The following is a 22,487-nucleotide window of genomic DNA, read 5'->3' as shown; positions in this document are numbered from 1 at the left end:
AAATTCGAGTGCTTTATTTATGTGTTAATGATTTTAATCAGCTACGTAATGAATGTTAAGGCTTGGGTTAGCGTGTAAGCGAGTGGTGGCTACATCGGTGCTAACGATGCTAATAGTAGCCTCCAAGTTAAAATCATAGACTGTATATATAAAGGTTAAAACGAAATAGACAAGTGTTAAGCGTTAAGTGGGATAATACTGTAGAACAAACGGCTTCAGTTTGAGGTTGATAAAATAACGTCATCCTTGTAACTTAGAGAGATATTTATTATGTAGGTAGGAACTGTATGCATCGCTAAGGTTAATTTAAATTGGCTATGCTCAAGTATGTAGACAAGCTAATGTCGAAGTTGTATGTGAAATCAACCTCACAATAAGATGTGTGTATATTAAAATTATTAATGTCATATTTCAAGATGATTACTTAGATATTACAATATGGTTGGTTGAGCTGGAGTTCATTATTGAGCTTACACGTTAACAACACAGTCATCTGAAGAACGAACCCAAACCTTTTTGTTTTTATTAATTGTATTACCAAATGGGTATCAAATAAACAGTAAGCATTGGTAACACAACTTCCAAAGTTACAGTAAAATAAAAAGGACCCTGACTCGGACAATACACAATCCAACATGTTCAACAGAAGATAATCAGTTATATTGTTTGTACACATGGTACTCTACATATATATATGTTTGTTTAAGGTGTCCAGGTGATGCAGACAGGCTGGACCAGAGAATGAGAGACACAACTGGACTCCTCACAGCAGTGAACTTCAGCACAGGTATAAAGACTCTATTTTTCATACTGTACAAAGAATCAAGAAAGATATTGGTTTAAATGAATGAAGTATTGACTTTAATACACTGATATACATTCCATTAAACAATACTAGATCACCTACACATCAGTTAAATTGAGGGTTTTTTCAATGCAAAAAGTTACATTTAGATGTTAACAAGCCATATGATATGGTCAGCTTTCTAATTTAATGTATTGAAGGCAAAGATATTTAACACAGTGAGAACTGCTACTATTTATCTCTCAATATTGTCTGTAAAAAACGTGGTAAAAGTTATTCTTTCAGTGAGACAACAGAGCAAGCTTCTACAGTTGCACTACGTTTTGATAACAGTTAAATATTATTTTGATAATAAAATACATTTCAATGTTGATGAACTTCATACGGTTCATTCATAATTTGATTGTCTTTGTAGCTCACTGTTGAAATAAAAAAAAAACATTACAATTAAAAAATAATTGTATCTACAGCCCCTAAACACACCGCTTTCACAAATAACACACTTGTTCTGCAATAATATGTTTTATGTTTCCTGTAATTTTTGTTAGGAAAGGAAAGACACAACATGTTCTCCTTCTCTGAGGGTCAAGAAGAACATCCAAGAGGAACATTCAAAGCTGATGCTATGAGATTTTAAGACCAATACACTAAGAAACTACTTTTATTGTAAAAACAGTCAGCTGATCGAATGCACCTATTTCCACATCTACACTCCATCGGCTGATTATTTGTATTTGCCTCGCTTTATGAGCTTTTGCCTTGTACCGCAGAGTTTGCAATGTCACAAATAAATGGGGCCAATCTTCAGTCAGATGTGAATGTGTAATCTAACATTTTCAGTAACAATAATGGATAAAAGGAGTGTAAATACAAATACAATTTATTGAAATGTTAACCAAAAGTTAATCAAACATGTTTTAAATAAAAAGCACATATGGACAGAAGGTGTAAACCTATTACATGTCAAATAATTTCAAATAAAGTGACAGACTAGGCCTGTGCAGTTGGTATCAGCTTTGCCCAGCATGGGCTCCTCCATCAGGCCTGGTCCTCCTCGCAGAGGAAAGACCCTCAGTCCTCTCCGGGCCAAACAAACAGACAGGACGTCCATCACACGGAGGTTTCTCCCTGAAGTTTCTGCAGCTTTCTGGACACCACGCTGTCTCAATCCATCCACACTGAATATGAGAGGGGGAAAATGAAAATAATAAATGCTTTAGACAATAAGAAACATAAAGTTGAATGTTGAGTTGCTCAGTTTTTTTAGATTTTCAATACTATTGCTGTTTAACTAATATATCAGGTTAAGAGGCACATTCAAATAAAGATTGGTCTTTAAATACATTGTGTCTTTTCAATTGTTTGTCTAAAGTTAAGGATCTACAACTGGTACTTAGTTTTAATGATACAGTCTGGTTATTATGCTGTTTGGAGGAGGTAAGAGCACTAACTAGCTACCATCACATGTACCTTAGCTTGACTTAAATGTATTAAACGTATAGTTAAGTGTAGATTCTGAAGTATTATGCTAAAAACTCAATAACTTAGATTATTATTTATAGTTTTGCTGAATAGTTTCATGTCCGCTTACCTTAGAAACGTAAAATGCCACGGCAGTGTGCAGATGGGGAGCATGTTAGCTTAGCTTGGTAGCTTCAGCTAGCTCTGGAACTTTCAGCTCGGTGGCAGCAGGTCCCGCCTCGGCTCCGCCTCTTTGCCCTTATTTGGAGTAGGCGGGGGTTGAACTCTTACGTCAGTGTCGACCCGTTAGTGGCCGACTCCGCCTACTAAGGGCTTCTCGGCAACTTTGCAGAATCCTATGGGTGATGTCACGGACCCTTCGTCCATTTATATATACAGTCTATGGATTTGACTTATGAGATATTTGCAATAACAACAAACAACCTACAGGGGGTTCCTTTCTTTAAATCTGGATAGATAGAATTTAGCCTTGACCTGTTGCCCTTATGCCCTTATGTGCAGTGGTGTAGTCTACGTGATACGCTGGTATACGCCGTATACCCAGGGCCGCCCCTTGCAAACTTGGGGCCCCAAGCGACATTGTGAGATGAGGCCCCCCCCCCCCCCCAACCAACAGGAGTGAAACATTTTTTTTTGGAAACAAAGTAGGCTACTTTGCAAATACAATTCCTGTTTATTATTATTATTATCAACACAGTTACTTTTTTATGCAGTGAGGTAAATGGTAAATATGCATGTATGTCGTTCAGTATGCGTTTACAGGTGAATACGTCTGCATTTCCTGCCAAATACTAGCCTCAAAAAGATTAAAATATAATTAATGCAAATAAACTACTTCCACGAATAATCATAATCAATTCAATAATATAAATACTATATTATATTATTATAATATAGTTGTAATATAGTCAAGACAAAACATGCTTATTACATGCTCAAAAACTGATATTTCTTAAATCTGTATTCAAATGTAGTTCCCTCTGTCAGCAATGTATCAACAATTACACACACATTCCTATCAGTATTTCTCTGTGTTGTGGTTGACATGATGACTGTTAGGAGTTAAGGGGAGAGGCTGAGCATCACCATGAAATGTGCAAATTGACATAAAATGGGAAAAAATGCTCCATGTTTTTTAGGCTGTAAACTTTAACTGTTATGTAAGCCAACTAGACAGACAGTTTATCACTCTTCCTCCTGTACATTAGCAGATAAAAGGCTTAACATACTTGAATGAATGGTAAATAAAGAATGCTGGAAATAACTGCATCTCCATTAGCCTATTATGCTATGCAGAGACTGCCTTCTTCATGTCGTGAATTGCAGCTGATGTTTTAACATGGCAATTGGCAATTTGACTTATACAACATTCGCAAGTTGTAAATTTGACTCATACAATAACCCAGCTTCGAGTGATGCTCTAGTTTCTTCATGTTTTGTTTTTTCCCCTCTTGCTTGCGCCGGACTGAAACTGTCTTTTCGCCGTCATCTCTTCACCTGCACTAGTGATTCATTGCAACGGTGTCGTGTTAAAGACGTGCTCCCCTTGTCACCTCTCTCTCACTCTCGCGGGGTGTGCGCGGAGAACTGAGCGGAGAACTGCGCAGTTGTCACCTCTCTCTCTCTCTCTCTCTCTCTCTCACACACTCACACACACACACACACACACACACACACACACACACACACACACACACACACACACACACACACACACACACACACACATACACACACACACACACACACACACACACACACACACACACACACACACACACACACTTCTCCGCCTCATTTTGTTTTCATTTACTCGTTCGTTATCTGACCAGCTTCAATCTTGTTGGCTTCTCACCTCGTTTCTTGTAGCCCTCGAAAGGGTTTTGGAGGTTGATGCCTCGGTGAACGTGAGTTGTTTGGCTTTCTTGTCCGCAGCAGCAGAAAGCATTTTCGAATGTTTGAATGAATCAAAGTGGGTCGTCACCGTGGATTTTCTCTTATGCTACAACACAGTTGCACGGGGTGCAGAATAGTTTCCCCCCACTTTCGTGCAAGACATCGGGGTACTGCTTTGCCCGGTCTTTAGCAGAAATGTTCGTCTGTAAATTAGATGGATTAGATTTTTTCATCTCCCGTGTGAGTTCCACACGTTCACTCTACGGTGTTGTTTACCTTCTGTGATGCGCGAGCTGATGACGTCGCGTCATCATCATCATCACTACTTCACGTCAAGACGAGTTCACTTTTTTTTTTCTCAACTTTGTGTGGAAAAATGCGGGGATTATGCGGCCTTTTGATGAATATGCGGCCTTTTAAAAATCTGCGCCATTTTGCTGATTATGCGGTAAATTCTGCAATCGCATAATCGCGTTTTTCAGGAGGGTCTAATAGAAGAAGCGCTGCTGAACTGTTTGGACACTGCAAGCTTCACTGAAGAGTGGCTTCAAAAGAACTGGGTCTCATTTGTTTCTGATGGAGCCAGTGTCATGTTAGGCAAGAACTCTGGTGTGGCAACCAGGCTGACAGCAAGGTACCCTAACCTCTTCACATGGCACTGCATGAACCACCGTTTGGAACTGGCTGTATCTGATGCTGTGGATGAGGTTCAGGCAGGGCCGCCCCTGGCCAACTTGGGGTCACAAGCGAAATTGTGAGATGAGGCCCCCGCCCCCAACCGACAGGAGTGAACAACATTTTTTTTAAAACAAAGTAGGCTACTTTGCAAATATAATTCCGGTTTATTATTATTATCAACACAGTTACTTTTTTATACAGTGAGGTAAATGGTAAATGTGCATGTATGTCGTTCAGTATGCGTTTACAGGTGAATACGTCTGCATTTCCTGCAAAATACTAGCCTCAAAAAGATTAAAATATAATTAATGCAAATAAACTACTTCTAATAATAATAATCATAATCATAATCAATTCAATAATATACATACTATATTATTTTATTATAATATAGTTGTAATATAGTCAAGACAAAACATGCTTATGACATGCTCAAAAGCTGATATTTCTTAAATCTGTATTCAAATGTAGTTCCCTCTGTCAGCAATGTGTCAACAACTACACACACATTCCTATCAGTATTTCTCTGTGTTGTGGTTGACATGATGATGACTGTTAGGAGTTAAGGGGAGAGGCTGAGCATCACCCTGAAATGTGCAAATTGACATAAAAGGGGAAAAAATGCTCCATGTTTTTTAGGCTGTAAACTGTAACTGTTATGTAAGCCAACTAGACAGACAGTTTATCACTCTTCCTCCTGTACATTATAGGGATGCCAGCGATTATTCGTTACAGTCTCCATAATCGAAAATTATTGATGATTTTATTTATATATATTTTTATTATTATTTATGTTTTTCATTTTTTTCCTGGCTTAGTTTCAACCAAAATATAGACTAATGCTAGTAATAGTATTACTAATTGTAAATGGCCATTGGTCACACCACCAGTTTGTTTTACTGTAAACTTGGAGGAAGCCTGCGCTGCGCTGCTACACACCGACCCCCCCTCTCCGTCACACGTGCGATTGATTTATTGGCGATATACAGAACAGTGAGAACAACACAACTAAAGATGAACAAAGCGGTGCGTTCAAAGAAGAGTTCCTCGTGGAAAAGTATAATCGATTAATATTTGCCAGGTCTGTCCGATTTTCGAATTTGATCATGGTCAGTTTCTGGTATCCCTAGTACATTAGCAGATAAAAGGCATCAAATACTTGAATGAATGGTACATTTGACTCATACAATTACCCACCTTCGAGTGATGCTCTAGTTTCTTCATGTTTTGTTTTTTTTCCCTCTTGCTTGCGCCGGACTGAAACTGTCTTTTCACCGACATCTCTTCACCTGCACTAGTGGCCGTATCAAAGCCGTGATTGGTCAGATGTCGATTCATTGTAACAGTGTCGGGTTACAGACGTGCTCCACTTGTCACCTCTCACTCTCGCGTGTCAGCGGGGGGCGCGCGGAGAACTGGGCACAGCAGCTGAAGCCCTCTGGGCGGGGCCCCCTGTGCAAGGCGGGGCCCCATGCAGCCTGCGTGATTGGCCTGTAGGGAGAGGCGGACCTGAAGTCACCTCAAATCAGAAGGCTCAAGTCCAAGTCAAGTCCTGAGTTATTGGTGTTCAAGTCCAAGTCGAGACGCAAGTGTTTTGTGATTTTGTCAAGTCGAGTCCAAGTCATCAAATTGGTGACTCGAGTCTGACTCGTGTCCAAGTCATGTGACTCGAGTCCACACCTCTGTGGGGAACTTAGAGCTGTGCTGAGAACACGCCACATGTTGGAGTAGAATTTCCCTTAGCAATCAGAATCAGAAACAGGTGTATTACCATTTAGGTTTTTACATACGAGGAATTCGACTTGGTGTCGTGGTGCATAAAAACAAGAATTAAAAACACAGGTAGAGAACTAGAAAAATATTAAAATAATTAAAATATATAGTAAAATATAACAGTATTTACATTGCAATGGAATGAAATAGAGGAATACAATATGGGAAAAAAAATCAGCTGTAATACAAAATAATGTTGTACATTGTGTGCATTAATGTAATGCATAGAGTCTTTTTTGTGGCTGAGCTAAAGTGTTAGTGGGGGGGCCGGGCCTTCTTGATGAGGCCGGTAGTAGAGGGGAAGAAACGTAGGGTTACGTATGGTAACCCATGTTATATTAGCACAGCGGAGCCCTCTACTGGACTCTATGGGTACTCCCCCATATCCTATCTATCAGCGACGTGCAGTCAGGGGATGGAGGGGAGGCAGAGCCTCACCTGTCATACTCCAATGTAACAGAAAAACAACTAAAGAAAAACTAAATAGTAATAATAATAAAATGTCTCCTCTGATCTAAGATGTAAGTGTGATTAATGTATGATTCCAATGGCTTTTTAAAGTCAAAATCAGCAAATTTGCCGAGCTCCGCTACAACTACGGGTAGTGATGAGAAGTGAGGCAGGGACGAGCTCTGCCTCTCGTAAGCCCACAGTAACTTGCTGGAGCGCGGGCACTAATTTAACGCGGGCACTTATTTTGTGAGCGCGCTCAAACCAATTACTGTGGGGTGAGGTGAGGCACAGATGAGCTCTGCCTCACCTCAGAATTAGTCACCCCACAGAAATTGTCTGGAAAGCGGGCCCTAAGCGCATGCCTGTTACCATCTCACTGTAGGTCACCAATGTAATGTTTGTAGATCCCTTTATTAAATTTATCCTAACCATCCATAGTCTCTAAATAACTTATTTAACGTATGATATTTAGGCTCGCTGGTCTCATCATATAACGGCAATGAAAAAAGCAGCAGGAGAGGCAGCCATAACCTCTGCCGCACTGAAGGGGGCGCACGTGAGCCCACAGGTTCTTGTTGCTACTGTTATTCTAGGCAGAGACGGTAGACATAAACAACAAACTAGAGTTTTTAAACTACAGGAAGATAAGGAGGACTTTTACAAAAAAAGGATAGATTGTTGTCCAGAAGGAGAGCATGGACTTCATCTTCAAGTCAAGGTAAGACCACAATTGTAATGAAAATGGGATCTTACTAAGAAAGAACAATCCAATATTTAGATTTTGGGTATCCTTTTGTTGAACGGTCTGTTTAAAATGAATCGAAGCATCAGACTAAAAAAGCTTTTGAAAATAACCAAATATTTTGATTAAGGTCAAAATATAATATTTGTAAATCTGACTCTGAAAGAGTCAGTGCCTCACCAGCCATGAAGCTCACCGCACGTCACTGCTATCTATGCACACATTCGTGTGCCATAACGTAGAGAGTCTCCTCCTTCTGTCTTAATGCAGGGGAAAGGAAACCACAAAGGAGGGGTTCCGTCTGAGTGTCGCCCCGCTTTGGTCACCCCGGATGTTTAAACAACTCGGGTGCACTGATAAAGCAGTTAACTCAGACACTCTTTTGGCTGACGATAAGGTAAGTAGCAATGCTGTCTTCCATGACAGTACTTTCAGGGAAGAGAGCTCCAGGCTCGAATGGTCCTGTGACCAGAGCCTTGAGCACCAGCGGTAGGTCCCATTGCGGGGCAGAGGCGCGCACCACTGGGAAAAACAAGACAGAATCCGTCTGGCTCCTCCTCCGGTCCGCACTCCGGTGCCACTGCAGCGGAGGGGTACCGGGTGGGGAGCTCCCTCCTCCAGGAGTTGACTGGCGGTGGGAGGAAGCGTCTCAGCAGGGAGAGGGGAATTCTCCGGTCAGGACGCGTGGGCAAATCCTGCCTCCTCCCTCTATGATCCTTTTGTTGTGACATCATCCTTTTCCAATAAAGTGATAAATTGTATTCCAGTTTGAGTGTCTCTGCTTTCCACACACCCACACACAGGGCCCGGACTGGGACAATACGTCAGGCCAGGAATTATACACCCAGCCAGGCCACTACCAGTTTTTTGTGCCATTTTGCTGGATTTATTTGTCAATATTTACAGCGTTGCTGCCCATAGTGATAGCCCTCTAGTTGAAATCTACTACCCAAAAATAAACATATGGAGATGGGTTACTATTTAAAAAAATGTGCAAATCTATTTAGGAACCTATTAATGTGAACATATTTTAAGTGGTGGTGGACCTCAAATCCTATAGGGGGGTCCAGGGGCATTCTCCCCGGTAAGATTCTTTTTTAAATGTTGGACTAATATGCATCAATCTGGTGCACTTTGAGGGGGAAATAAAGAGACTACACCCATACAGAACTGTTACATTTAAATAATCATAAAATCATAAGAACATGGCCATAACCAATAACATACCATATCCAATATGAAAAAACATTGAAACTCGTATATTATTTTTTTTTTGGTTCATTTATATGTGTGAGTGTGTCTGGGCTCCTGAACCAGCCTCTCCTGTCTCCCTCCTCCCCCTCCTTCTCCTCTTTGAGGCAGCAGCAAAGACTAGTTTTAGCTCTCAACAAGTTTTAAAAGTGTATCTTACCTTTTTTTACCTAGTTAACATTTTATTTTTTATTATTCATGCAAATTTTACGAATCACTCCCCCCTCAAATGGAAATATGTGTTTACATAAATGGTGACCGAACCGTTTGAGACCCACAGAGATAACTTAGACCAGGGGTCACCAACCTTTTTTATGGTGAGAGCTACTTTAAAAAAATAAAACAAGTCCGGGGCTACTTTTACTCCTCTTTTTTTTGTTTTTTGCAGTGCATATATTTAGCACATTTTAACATTATTATATGCTGACCTTTAACCTTTGTGTGCTGTCTGGGTCTGTGGGTGTCAGGTTTGGGGAAAATAGGACCCAAGTGCAGTTAAAAAATACAAAAAAGGTTTGTTAACAAAAAGCGAGCTTTATTATAAAAAGCCGAAGGCATGACTAAATACACAGAAGGGTAATCACAGGACAAGACACAGCTGGCAGGGCAGGCAGAAACAGAAGGGCAACAGGTGAACACAATGAGGCACAATCAGACACAGGAGGGAAACTAAAGACAGGAAATCAAACACAGGGAGTAGGATCAGACAAGACATAAGGAGGAAAACATTTCAAAACAAAGGTGGAAAACATAAATCCAAAACCATGACAGTGGGACCTGTTGTCAGTGTTTACTAAAAGAACATGTATGCAATTTAATTATTTTAACCTGCTTTATTTCCGGGGGCATGCTCCCCCGGGAAGATGTTTTTTTAAATGTTGAAGTTAAATGAATCAATCTGGTGCACTTTGAGCACAAAATAAATTGATGGATACAGCTCTCAACACTCAGATGAAAGGGAGCTGTATACTTTTCAATAATCCAAACATCTTTAGAATATGATCACAACTAATAACAAATAATTTAAACCTGTTTATTCTTATCTTACCCTACCTCTCTCCCTAGTTATCTCTCTCTCTCTCCGTCTCTCTCTCTCCCTCCCTATCTCTATCGCTTGCTCTCTCTCTCTCCCTCTGTCTCGCTTGCTCACAGAGACTGTGTGCTCCTACGTGGTGATGACGGCTTGCGTTAAAAAATAATAATAAACATATTTGTAAAGTGGGGGGACACAAACTGGATTTCGAAAAGAGCGAGGGACATGTCCCCCCTCTCCCAGGTGGAAATTACGCGATGTGTGTGTGTGCGTCAAATGCAATACATATATATGCAAGTTGCAACACACAGAGTAACACTCTGCCCCTCATGTGTTGTATAGGCTGGCACGACTAGGCTGTGTTCAAAGGGGCTGATGTGTTGTGTAGATTCTGCCAGAAGGAAAATCAGTGGGGAGGTGCCACATTGCTTTTTTTCCCGACTGCAACGCTGGTCCCGCAAATCAAGCAAGAACGTGATTGGTCGACATTCATGGTGGGGGGAGGAGGGGTGTTAGATAGATAGAGTTGTAGTAAGTAGATAGAGTTCGCTATGATTGAGGTTTCGTTTATGAATAGGGTAGATTATTTTAATTACATTTCCTTTTTTGTTTTGTGTATTTTATACATTTTGGATTTGCTTGGCGAGCTATTTTTAGAACATGCCCCGAGGGCGACTGACGTTGCCCCCTGCGGGCGACTAAGTGCCCGTGGGCACCGTATTTGATACCCCTGACATAGACTAAGTTAACTATCTAAACACTCAGTCCTTTACCTCACATGAGCTGTAGTTATCAGCCTCTCAGTCTGACAGCAGAGGACTCTCCCTCCACCTTGTTGTTGAAACAGCTCCTTATATCCGTTAGCGCAGCTAGCTAGCACCAGATGCTAACAACAATACACGTAATCGGTGCGCGCGCTTTCTCTCGCTCGCGCCACCATGTCATACACACACACCCTCCCAAGCTTTAATGACACAGAGAGACCAATCGAGGGCATTAATGTATGATCTGTATGAAAGTGGCCTTGTCGGCAGGCCACATCATGTAGACCGCCAGTCCTATCCTCAGGCCAGCAGGCCATTTAACAGGCCAGGCCATTGGGAAACCTCCTGGTCCTCCTGATGGCCAGTCCGGGCCTGGAGTGCGCCATGCTGCGTTCAAAGACCTCAGCAAAGAAAACTCTGCTTGATGTTTTTCACTGTTCGGGTGAAAACATCATGGCGGAGCGTGCGCTTTATGCGAACTAGCTGCCTCCTTTACTGGAGTTACTACAACCTGGGCAGCGAGTGGGGAAACTGTAACGACAACATTACGTGGCTGTGTGGGTGTGTGGAAAGCAGAGACACTCAAACTAGAATACAATTTATCACTTTTATTGGAAAAGGATGATGTCACAACAAAAGGATTCTGTCGGCCTGTCCATGCGGGGGTCGGTACCGACCCAGCACCTCGGGACGGACCGCGGAGGCAGAGGGTGTTTTCGGGACTCTCACCCGACGCCTCTCTCTCCGTCTTACCACCGCCGGACGCACTTCCCCTTGCGGAGGGGCCTGACAATGAACCAGCGGCAACATGCGGCTGAGCTGAGCCTTCTCCACCTCCAGGCGGTTGAAGCGCTGAGTGACCGAGGCTATTGATCCAAAAAGCCCTCCCATGGCAACGGGGGCCCCAAGGGGATCATCTCGGTCCTTTTTAGCCAGGGCGGTCAAACCTAACCACACGTGACGCGACGCCACGGTGGTCAGGGCCATCACCTGACCGGCTGCGGTAGCCATACCGTGGACCAGATTATTCATCTGGCCCACGCAGCGGTCCGGAGAATCGCTCCCGGGGAGCGGGAGTGTCCTGCTGATGGGGAATCAGCGACACTCCCAACACAACCAGATTATTGGCCGCCGCCGTCATCTGCGCCCCGAGCTTGAATATCTTATCGAGATACTCAAGCATCTCTCGGTCACACGGCCGATGTTCTGCTCCCATTTGAGGTCCTGTGCGATTATGGTGCCCAGGAAGCGGAAAGACTCCACAGCAGTTACTGGGGAGTCACACAGAGTGATGGGGCTGCGTTCTTCCTAAAGTCCACAATCATCTCCACTGTCTTGAGAGCGTTGAGCTGCACTTGGTTGTCCCTGCACCAGGTCAATGTGCTCAGTATTAGAACATAATAGAGTATCATTGGTATTCAGTAAAATGAGTGAAATGTTAAAGTGTGTACAGTGTCAGGGCAGTGCATCAGATAAGTGTGTGTGTAACTTAATATGTAAGAAAGTTGTGGGCCCAGCTGCCAAGGCCTGTTTGCAGGAGTAGGGAGGTGTGTGTGTGTGTGTGCGTGTGTGTGTGTGTGTGTGTGTATGTGTGTGTGTGTGTGTGTGTGTGTGTGTGCACTTTGAGAGCAAAATGAAGAGATCTATGGATCTATGTGCTCTTTGCTTGATTCATGCCTTCCCAGTCCCTTATCACGTACAAGAGCATGGCGTCAGTTGTTGTAGCCAGTTGTGGTGAAGGCATCTGACTTACTTGAACCGAAATGTCTACATGCATAGCAGAAGATGGCATCTTTTTTACATGAATAGTCCAGCCAATCTCTGTTTTGAAACCATGAGCTGCAAAATGAGCGCCTTACCCCACTGTACAGGCGAGTTGGGAACTTTTTTAAATATACCTGGGCAGGCTCTGTTTTGCCGGGGTCGTCCGGCACTTGCGGGCCGCTGAGGAGTGGCGGTGTTTGGGGCAACGAAGACGGCTGCGGCTGCTCCGCCTCCGTGGGCGAGGCGGACAATGCCGGCGAGTCGGGCGTTAGTGTCCACGATAGTGGCCGCGGGTAACGTAATGTCCCCATGATCTGAACTGTTATTACCTGCAGTAGATGCAGTGTTACTGCTGGTGATAAGGGCTGGTTGTTTGAACCATTTTCTGATGTCCATCATTGACTGCTCCCCTTGATTGGTTCAGATCATACCTCACCAGGAGAACAGAGTACGTCTCCTTGGGCGAGGCAGAGTCGGGTACCCACAACGTCACCTGTGGTGTCCCTCAAGGATCAGTTCTCGGCCCCACCCTTTTCACACTCTACATGCTCCCCCTTGGCTCTATCATCTGCAGACATGGAGTATCATTCCAGTGTTACGCTGATGACACCCAACTGTACCTCAGGATCAACCCTACCTCCTCTGCAGCCCTACCTTCACCCACACTCACTGCCTGCCTGGGGGAGATACAGGTGTGGATGAAGCAGAACTTCCTGAAACTCAACAGCTCCAAGACCGAAGCCATTATAGTTGGCACCCCACATCAGGTTCGGTCATCCACCATAGCCACCATCACCTTCTCCGGCCAGGACATTACCCTCTCCTCAATAGTTACCAACCTGGGTGTGAAAATGGACGCCCATCTGACCTTTGAGGCCCACATTAAACAGCTGTGCAAGAATTCCTTTAACCACCTCAGGAACATCGCCAAACTCCGCCCCACACTCACTCTGTCTGACGCCGAAAAGCTGGTCCACGCCTTTGTCTCCTCCAGGCTGGATTACTGCAATGCACTCCTCATCGGGATCCCTAACAAAAGCATCCAGAAGCTGCAATACATTCAGAACAGTGCTGCTAGGATCCTGGTGAGGGTGCGCAAATATGATCACATCACCCCCATCCTTAAAGCACTACACTGGCTCCCCGTGGAACTGGGGATCGAATTCAAGGTCTCCGTCCTCACCCACCAGTGTGTCCATGGAACTGCCCCTACCTACCTCAAGGAACTCCTCATCCCCCATACCTCCTTGCGGACCACCCGCTCCAGCAACTCCAACTTCCTCAAACCCCCCCAGGACTAAGCTCCGTACTATGGGAGACCGGGCCTTCTGCTCGGCTGCTCCCAGTCTGTGGAATGCTCTCCCCGAACCACATGAGAGCACCACAGACCATGGAGGCCTTTACAAAAAGGCCTCAAAACCATAGACTGTATATATAAATGGACGTAGGGTCCGTGACGTCACCCATAGGATTCTACAGAGTTGCCGAGGAGCCCTTAGTAGGCGGAGTCGGCCACTAACGGCTCGACAGTGACGTCAGAGTTCAACTCCCGCCTACTCCAGCCTGCTCCAAATAAGGGCAAAGAGGCGGAGCCGAGGCGGGACCTGCTGCCACCGAGCTGAAAGTTCCAGAGCTAGCTGAAGCTACTAAGCTAAGCTAACATGCTCCCCATCTGAACACTGCCGTGGCATTTTACGTTTCTAAGGTAAGCGGACATGAAACTATTCAGCAAAACTATAAATAATAATCTAAGTTATTGAGTTTTTAGCATAATACTTCAGAATCTTAAAATCCCTTAATGTTTGTATAAAATTGTGCTAAATTCAACACTGGAATCAAGCAAATATTAATATGTTTGCATGACATTAGTTATTTATATTTTGATATCACTTAACTATACCTTTAATACATTTAAATCAAGCTAAGGTACATGTGATGGTAGCTAGTTAGTGCTCTTACCTGTGAGGCCTCCTCCAAACAGCATAATAATCTGACTTTAGACAAACAATTCAAAAGACAACATGTATTTAAAGACCAATCTTTATTTGAATGTGCCTCTTAACCTGATATATTAGTTATACAGTAATAGTATTGACACTCTAAAACATTTTAGCAACTCAACAGTCAACTTTATGTTTCTTATTGTCTAAAGCATTTGTTATTTTCATTTTCCCCCTCTCATATTCAGTGTGGACGGATTGAGACAGCGTGGTGTCCAGAAAACTGCAGAGACTTCAGGGAGAAACCTCCGTGTGATGGACGTCCTGTCTGTTGGTTTGGAGAGGACTGAGGGTCTTTCCTCTGCGAGGAGGAACAGGCCTGATGGAGGAGCCCATGCTGGGCAAAGCTGATACAACTGCACAGGCCTAGTCTGTCACTTTATTTGACTAAATGTGTTTACTTATACATTTAATAGTTTTACACCTTCTGTCCATATGTGCTTTTTATTTAAAACATGTTTGATTAAGTTTTGCTTCACATTTCAATAAATTGTATTTGCATTCCTTTTGTCCATTATTCTTACTGAAAATGTTAGATTACACATTCACATCTGACTGAAGATTGGCCCCATTTATTTGTGACGTTGCAAACTCTGCGGTACAAGGCACAAGTGATGTGAAGCTCATAAAGCGAGGCAAATAGAAATTATCAGCGGATGGAGTGTAGATGTGGAAATAGGCATACGATCAGCTGACTGTTTTTACAATAAAAGTAGTTGCTTAGTGTACTGGTCTTAAAATCTCAAAGCATCAGCTTTTAATTTTCCTCTTCGATGTTCTTCTTGACCCTCAGAGAAGGACAAAAAAGTTGTGTCTTTCAGGTATGTCCTCTCCTAACAAAAATTACAGGAAACAAAAAACATATTATTGCAGAACAAGTGTGTTATTTATGAAAGCGGTGTGTTTGTGTGTTTAGGGGCTGTAGATATAATTATTTTGTAATTGTAATTTTATTTCGACTGAGCTACAAAGACAATCAGATTATGAATGAACAGTATGAAGTTCATCAACATTGAAATGTATGTTATTTTCAAAATATTATTTTACTGTTATCAAAACGTAGTGCAACTGTAGAAGCTTGCTCTGTTGTCTCACTGAAAGAATAACTTTTACCACGTTTTTTACAGACAATATTGAAAGATAAATAGTAGCAGTTCTCACAATGTGTTTAATATCTTTGCCTTCAATACATTGAATTAGAAAGCTGACAAAGTCATATTGCTAAATATCTAAATGTAACTTTTTGCATGGAAAAAAGCCTCAACTTCACTGATGTGTAGGTGATCTAGTAGTGTTTAATGGAATGTATATCAGTGTATTCAAGTCAATACTTCATTTATTTAAACCAATATCTTTCTTGATTCTTTGTACAGTATGAAAAAAGAGTCTTTGTACCTGTGCTGAAGTTCACTGCTGTGAGGAGTCCAGTTATGTCTCTCACTCTCTGGTCCAGCCTGTCTGCATCACCTGGACACCTTAAACAAACAGATATTTATATGTAAAGTACCATGTTTACCAACAATATAACTGATTATCTTCTGTTGAACATGTTGGATTGTGTATTGTCCGAGTCAGGGTCCTTTTTATTTTACTGTAACTTTGGAAGTTGTGTTACCAATGCTTGCTGTTTATTTGATACCCATTTGGTAATGCAATTCATAAAAACAACAAGGTTTGGGTTTGTTCTTCAGATGACTGTGATGTTAACGTGTAAGCTCAATAATGAACTCCAGCTCAACAAACCATATTGTAATATCTAAGTAATCATCTTGAAATATGACATTAATAATTGTAATATACACATGTCTTGTTGTGAGGTTGATTTCACATACACTACTTTGACATTAGCTACATACTTGAGCATAGCCAATTTAAATTAACCTTAGCAATGCATACATTTCCTACCTACAAAATAATCATCTCTCTAAGTTACAAGGATGACCTTATTTTATCAACCTCAAACAGAAGCCGTTTGTTGTACAGTATTATCCCACTTAACACTTAACACTTGTCTATTTCGTTTTAACCTTTATAAATATAGTCTATGATTTTAACTTGGAGGCTACTATTAGCATCGTTTGCACCGATGTAGCTACCACTCGCTTACACGCTAACCCAAGCCTTAACATTAATTACGTAGCTGAATAAAATCATTAACACATAAATAAGTATTCAAATTTCACTTACCGCAAAACCGCATTCATTCTGTTTCAACCGCAGAGCGAGTCACAATAGTCCGATATATTCCAAAATTCCATGCCCAAAAGAACATAAGGACTAGAGACCAATAGCCCTCACCTCAGTGATTATGAAATCACTAGAAAGAATTCTGCTCCGATTTCTTATCAGTACAACACAAGAAAAACTGGATCCATACCAATTTACCTATAAACAAGGGTGCGGTACGGAAGATGCTGTGGCCACTCTGGTTCACATCATCACTAAACATTTAGATAAACGCAACACCTATGCAAGAGCCCTCTTCCTAGACTTCTCATCAGCATTCAACATAATACAAGCAGACATCTGCAGTGGAAATGTGCCATAACACAGACGACCCTGAGCTGCACCAACAGGCTGTAAATCAGGTGGTTGAGTGGACTGATAACAATGCTCTTGAGATCAACACCAAGAAAACTGAGGAAATCATTTTTGGCTCACCATCTGACTCCCATAAAGTCCCCATTGTCATCCATACAGATGAAATCAAGCAGGGAGTTTCATACAAATACTTGCGTAATGATTGACCACCAGCTGTCATGGAAGGATCACATTGAATATCTGTGCAAAAGGACAAAACAAAGAATTTATTTTCTCCACCGTCTTAGGTCTTTTGGGGCGAGCAGAGAAATGATTTTGTTGTTCTTTACATCTGTGATCATGTCTATTCTTCAGTACTGCAATACTACCTGGTACAAATGTTTGTCAGCAGCTTTAAAATCAAAACTGCTCCACCTGTTAAAAATCTGCTCAAAGATTGTTGGTCAACCCTGTCAGAGACTCTATGACTCAGCCTATCATAACAACCTAGTGAGGCTGTCCAACAACATCGTCTCTGACCCAAACCATGTTCTGAACACTGAATATGAATTGCTACCATCTAATCGGAGATACAGGGTCCCACGATTCAATAAAGTCAGACTGAAGCACTCCTTTGTGCATCAGTCAATCCTCACAGTAAATACAGAGCTAAATCCCAGATCAAATGCACGCTGAAGGCTGTTGAGCATATTTTCTCTCACTGATTGTGCTGTTACGTTAAATGTTTTGTTGTTTGTGTCTCATGTATTGTGTCTGGATACTTGTCTGTTGATGTTGAACATGGAGCTGCTGTGACGCAAGTCAAATTTCTGACTCGATCTGACAAATAAAGTATTATCGCATTGTATATAAGCATGAAGAACAAACAAACACGGCCGGGGGCAAGTTGTGTTCCCTGGATGAGCTGAACAGGCAGAGTGCCTGTAGCTTCACGCAGCAGCTAGTAGAGAGACAAGAAGCTAACAGCAGCAGTCACTTCACAGAGCCGTCACTCAATGTGACCACGTCCTAATTTATGCAAACACTTTAAGACCTAATATAAATAAAAGGGTTGTGTTAGAAAACAATTCACTCACAGATCCATAATCATGAAGGTGGAATCTAACTATATTCATAATAATATTTATTGCATCCATGGGTAGAAACCTGTTTTTTTCTGCTGTAAAGTTGGGCATTTTAACATGGGGGTCTATGGAAATTGCTCATTTCTGCAGTCAACTCCTATCGGCCAATATATGAACTGCAGTGTGTGCCACTTCCGTATTGGCGTCCCGGCTCTTCCACAGAGTTTGCCGCTTGCTCAAAACCCAACTTTTCATAAAAAAAGCCTTTGCCTAGACCTTTTTACCACCCTTTTATTCTATTTTATTTTTATTTCTATTGTATCCCTCCCCCCCCCCCCTTCTGATGTTACACTGTAAACCACGTCCTGAAAGACTGTTGTGTTATTATAGCCATTTCAGTGCTATTAACATCATAGTTAAATTGACACAAACACTTGACACTAGGATCGTGAATCATGGTTTGTTTTTGAGTATAAAAATGAGTTCAGCAAGAAAAAACACATCAAGAGGATCCTGATGTAGCACATGTAGCAACTTTTCATACCGTGTCAATGACAGAGAACTGATTCAGGTATTTTTTTTCCTTCTCATAATAACAAATAGAAGTTTAAGCATACAATATTATAGTAATCACAATAAATAAGTAAGCATGATTTGTTTTGTGTCCTCCTTTCTAACATCCCCGACACTGGCTCGCCGGTGCTCCTTCTCTGTTTCTTCAACATCCAGATAGAGAAGTCACCTGATGTACTACTCATGGTGAGCTGTGAAGGGAACAGCCCCTTCCTAGACCCAGTCCTTGGTTAAACTAGGCCAATCGGCTTGCTACTCCACCACTGCGAGTGGGACCCAGGTACCCCTCAAAAACACAGCGGTTTGCTATCCTATCCTATCCTATCACTTACTATGGTATGATCTTGCTTTTGAAGTGAATATATCTGCCCTTTCCTTGTTGTTCGGAGTTTGAATCTCTATGGTTTTTGCACTTATTATAAGTCGCTTTGGATAAAAGCATCAGCTAAATGATATGTAATGTAATGTTTTGTAAATGAAGTTATACAACTGGCAATTTGTATGCTTAAACGTTGCTTAAAACTTTGACTAAAAAATGCTTTATCCTTGATTTTGACTGCAAAAGGCTGAGACTATCAGTTATTGACATTGTCTATCAATGTGCTGATCTTTGTGGTACATTTTTCATTTTAAGGGGGCCCTGTTGTGCTTTTTGAGGTTTTACCTATCCTGTAGTGTGTTCTATAGGTTGTAATGCATGTAAATGGTCTGCAAAGGCTAACATCCCTGTGTTTCCTCCAGAGGGAGTGACATCACTATGTAACACTTGCGCTGCAACACATTGTACGTGATATGCTAAGGGTGGGACATTTCCGACACATCTCTAAGCATTTGACCAATCACAACAGAGCCGGCCAGCTAACCAATCAGGGCAGACTGGGCTTTGGTTTCAGACAGAGGGTGGCTTTTTTTTTAACACTAAGCATAATATTTCCTCTATAATATATTATCAGAAAATGCACTGAAAGAAAATCCAATAGTCAACATGTTTTAGCTGAACTATGCTTGTTTGTCCGACCAAAAGTCAAACATTGGAAAACTGGAAAAATATAAACTTATACGTTTTTGTTCAATTAACCTGTCTCAGGCTCGAAAATGACATTCCCAGAACAAATCAAATCAAGTTTTATTTATATAGCACATTTTTAAACGATTTTTGGTCGAACCAAAGTGCTGTACATATAATAAAAAATACCCTATACAGTAAAGACACTTTACAGCAAATACAACAGCACAGTTTGTGCAGAATATCAGTATGAGAAAACGACACCCTCTGTCCTTAGACCCTCACATCATACAAGAAAAAACTTCCAGAGAAAAACCCACAGTTTAAAGGGGAACATGGGAAAAACCTCAGGGAGAGCAACAGAGGAGGGATCCCTCTCCCAGGACGGACAGACGTGCAATAGATGCCGAATGTAAATCGAAGAGATAATACATTTTACAGCGTAGGTAGACCAAATGTTTGGAAATGCATGTGTCTGTGATAAGAAGATGAATCCAAGAAGATGTAAAAAAAACAATCCTGTGGGAGCCATCAGGGAAGCAGCATGACGAGACCCAGGCAGGACCGCAGAGACAGGCCCAGCCACGACCCGACGTCCATGACTTAATCCAGAACTCAGGATAGAGGATCCAGGGCACAGGACCACAGCAAACAGTATCAGCCTCGACTCCGGATCCCGGTGTAGATATCCCGGCGTAGACTGAAATGACTATAACTTAACTTCTAAAAGGGGTAAATTAGATATGTTTTCTCAAAGCAATGATAAACCTGTGAGTTGGATGTAAAAATGTCAGAATCATAGATTCTTAAAAAAAAAAGTAAATTCAGATTGAACATAGTCAAAAATGTTAAATGATTGTATCTGTCCAAAAAGAAAAACATTACTTATCGTGAAAACCACCCTTGAATGATGGGATCGGAGACTAAAAGCTTTAGGAATCCAAAGTATAACATATAATAAGTACCCTGTATCAAGATTGATGCAAAACAAGTGACATTTGACCTTTTTAGAGAGGTTTAGCAAAAAGAAAAAACACTTCTGGGGTCATTTGGGTGGATTTGCCATATCTCTGCCCCCCCTTGGTCGATTTTGATGATTGACACCTCTTTTGAACCGTTAGAGCCAATAGAATAGCGGGGAAGTTCCTAAATCCATCTAACCATTTCTATAGAGGGGCAAAGTCCCGCCCATCTACTTCCGACCCATGAGACCTTATTTCAGAAAAAATATGTATTGAAGTGAAGATGGGAGAGAAAGATTATCTTTCGATCCCGTTTGAATTGTGCCACAAATTAGACATGATGTTTGTCAATCTTAAAAAAAGATTCCATGTCAAAAAAGTCACAGTTTATCGTTAAACTGTTGCAATATAAGACTATGAATTATACGCAAATAGAAAGACTACAAATCCCAGAATCCCAGTCCCGCATGCTGGCTCTTACAGAACCGACTAACTCCCCTTCTGTGTATGTTAGGGATGTTAAGATTCACTGAGTCACATCGGTGCACCGGCATAAACGTTCAAGATGCAAGTGCACCGGTTGAAAGAGTGCACATCGGCTACAGTTTGGGTTGAACTCGCGATGCATCGATTGTAGCGTCTTTGCATCGGTAAAAAAAAGATTCATTCATATGATATGCCCTCATCCTGTCAGCACTCAGCAGAGACGATCTTTGATCTTTGCTTCGCACTACGGAAGCCGAGAGTCTCAGTTATCAACACACATGGAAGTCGAGGAGAAAGAGAAACACAGCGCACCGAAACATACCTACAAATCAAACGTTTGGCAACACTTCGGATTTTTCAAGAAAGACGGTCAAAATCGCTCGCTAATTGTAAACGATGCCGTGCCGCTTTAAAGTACACAAGTAGTACGAGGAACTTAGCGACGCACATAAAGAGGCGACATGGGGTCTGCGGCTGAAAAGAAAAACCTGAACGTTAGACATATGAGTTCAATCACTCAGTGAGGTGTTCTGTCAGAGAGTGGTGTTTAGTTTACAGCAGCCTGTGACGGCCAATCATAGTCTAAATGTCTTCCTTACTGTAAGCAGTTATGATAGAGCTGTTTGTGAAAGGTTATTTGTATTCTTTATTGTTCATATAGAAACCACTGCTTCCTGCTCACTGGTGAGTTGGCCTATGAGTGTTAAGCACATCAGGCTGGCAGTTGTATGGGCATTGCACTATGGTAGTTGTTATTTGCACATTGTTAATCATGGGCAATGCATCCTTAAAGGCCATGTAATGCATCTAACACAGGTGTTTTTTAACATGTAGTTTAGATATCACCAGAATAAAAATAAATAATTTTTTTTAAAGTTTCGTCATAATTAAATGACATATACGTTAAAAACCGATGTTGGTTCCGAAGTTTGCCGAGTACGCCCCCGATCACTCCCGAACGAGCGGTGACGTCACACGTGGCAAACATTGCCATTTGATCAAATCAGTCCAAATGGCAAGCAACGCGATAACTTCAGACAGCGACAGCGACAGCGATCATTCAAGCTCAGATTCAGTGGGTTATCTGGATTCAGTTACAGAAGTAGAGAGTGAACCAGCTAGCCTTTCACTTCAAGGCATTTTGCCTTATAAGTACGAGCCTCCTGCCCAGCAATCGAACAACGAGGCAGAAACTTGTGAAAGAGAAGCGGATT

General features: G+C 41.9%; 1 protein-coding gene and 1 long non-coding RNA gene across 2 annotated transcripts in view; both read right to left on the bottom strand.

Annotated features, from left to right (window-relative positions):
• The window catches only part of raly (RALY heterogeneous nuclear ribonucleoprotein), a 559,745-nt gene that overhangs the window by 73,747 nt on the left and 463,511 nt on the right, over nucleotides 1-22,487 (bottom strand). The gene's annotated exons all lie outside the window — the stretch shown is intronic.
• LOC307040780 lies at nucleotides 1,668-2,514 on the bottom strand. The gene is made up of 2 exons (XR_013808608.1): nucleotides 2,397-2,514; nucleotides 1,668-1,983 (listed from the first exon to the last, which is right to left on the bottom strand). It is a non-coding gene; the product is annotated as an uncharacterized lncRNA (long non-coding RNA).

The sequence above is a fragment of the Notothenia rossii genome (assembly GCF_949606895.1).
Source record: "Notothenia rossii genome assembly, chromosome: 5".
NCBI classification, from domain to species: domain Eukaryota; kingdom Metazoa; phylum Chordata; class Actinopteri; order Perciformes; family Nototheniidae; genus Notothenia; species Notothenia rossii.
Note: the sequence above shows the minus strand (reverse complement) of the source record. Positions and strands in the feature narration are given on the sequence as shown.